Below are 1,622 nucleotides of genomic sequence, written 5' to 3' on the forward strand. Positions count from 1 at the left end.
TGACAGAAAGTATGATCTATTCAGTCATGTCATGGGAATAATAAAGCATTCCAAGAGGGTTTTCATATTATTTTGAGACTTTAAGTAGGAAAGAGTTCTGAGTCTGGGGGGGGAGGGAAAGGAAGAGAGAGAGAGAGAGAGAGAGAGAGAGAGAGAGACAGACAGACAGACAGACAGACAGACAGACAGAGACAGAGAGACAGAGACAGAGACAGAGACAGAGACAGAGAGGGGGGAGAGAGATAGCTGGGCCAAGTGTGCACAATCAGGATGTGGGCACGAGAGAGAACCAGGAGAACCCAAACGCAAATTTCAGGATGGGACTAACTCCATAGCCCTGTGTGTTGATGTCAGTGCTCCTGCAACTCTTCCAGAGTTTAAGTAATTCTCTAGGAGCAGTATAGATTTCCCAGTTCTCAAAAGCAATCACATTGCTTCTCTAAATACTTGTGTGTGTCTGTATTCAGGATCAACAAACAATATTAGGTCCATTTGTCTTTGAGGGAATTGTAATATTCCTCACCTCAGAGGATCAGAGGATTCTGGAGCTTCCCTGAATACCTGGATGACTGTTGTGTAACAGGCTGCAGAGGGGTCATCCTAATTACTATTTCCAGCCTAGATAGCTCAACTGGAATTGAGAATTTACCAAGAGACACAATTTCATGTCAGTGTAAGGTTCTCCTCTGGAAACTGATTCCCCTGGCCTCAAAAGACTCAAAATGCTTTCCAACCGTTGTGTCCTGCACCACCCCTCCTGGACGTCTAAACTTGGATGATAGCCTTGATCCCAGAGTTAAAAAGCAAGATGACCTTATCTTCCGAGGTGTACGGGTACTCATGCTTTGAAACCAGATTAACTTGCACTGATTCTGGAGACCTTCGCATTTGGGAACGTCCCCAACTCCACTGAAAGTGGGAACAATTTGTAGACTGTGCGTATGCTATTTACCTTCCTAAAATTCTTACAGCTTAGGGGGAATCCTAGCTAAACCAAGGAGTCTCGCTGCAAGCATCATCCCGGCCGGCAGGGGGCAGCAGACTCCAGCCCTGCGCTGTCGGAGCCGACACAGCCGAGTGGAGAAGTGAGTTCGCAGGGTCTTGGCCTCTGCTGGCCCAGAGCTGCACGCCGCTCCCAGGCCGAGGACAGCAGAAGGACGTGGAATCAAGGACTCCACAACTCACGAAACCAGCTCCAGAGAGGCCTCAGCTCTGTGCACTCGAAAGCGGGTCGCAGCTAGGGAGTGCGATTGCGCAGTACTGCTTCCGGCTTGGCGGACTGCGCTTGCGCATCGCTGCCTTTTCCACCTTCTCCAGCTGCAGCAAGGGCTCAAGGGTGCAGGTGAGCGGGCATCCGTTCCATAAAAGAAACTTTTCATGCAAAGGCATGAGAATAAACCGGTCTTTTCTGAGCATGTGCTCTCTCCTTCAGTCTCTCAATCTTCACAGCAGAAAACCATTCAGTGAATCTGGGGAGGGAGGGATGGACTCTGCCCTCCCACAGATCTTTCCTGGCTCATCCTGCCAGTTTCCTGAATTTCTGCATAAAGATCGCATCTATTTTACCCTTTACCTTCCCGGAGTTGGGGTGTGATAGTAGGTAAAGTTCAACCAGACTTGCT

The 1,622-nt window shown here is 49.0% G+C and overlaps 1 protein-coding gene across 2 annotated transcripts in view; it reads left to right on the forward strand.

The window, feature by feature from the left end:
- Nucleotides 1-1,066: 1,066 nt before the first annotated feature.
- Tmem14a (transmembrane protein 14A) overlaps nucleotides 1,067-1,622 on the forward strand; it is a 12,764-nt gene continuing 12,208 nt past the window's right edge. For both annotated transcript variants that reach the window (XM_031366986.1, XM_031366988.1), the window contains exon 1: nucleotides 1,067-1,342. The gene's annotated coding sequence lies outside the window, so the exon portion shown is untranslated. The remainder of the gene's footprint in view (nucleotides 1,343-1,622) is intronic.

Source organism: Mastomys coucha, unplaced genomic scaffold (genome assembly GCF_008632895.1).
Source record: "Mastomys coucha isolate ucsf_1 unplaced genomic scaffold, UCSF_Mcou_1 pScaffold14, whole genome shotgun sequence".
Classification (NCBI taxonomy): domain Eukaryota; kingdom Metazoa; phylum Chordata; class Mammalia; order Rodentia; family Muridae; genus Mastomys; species Mastomys coucha.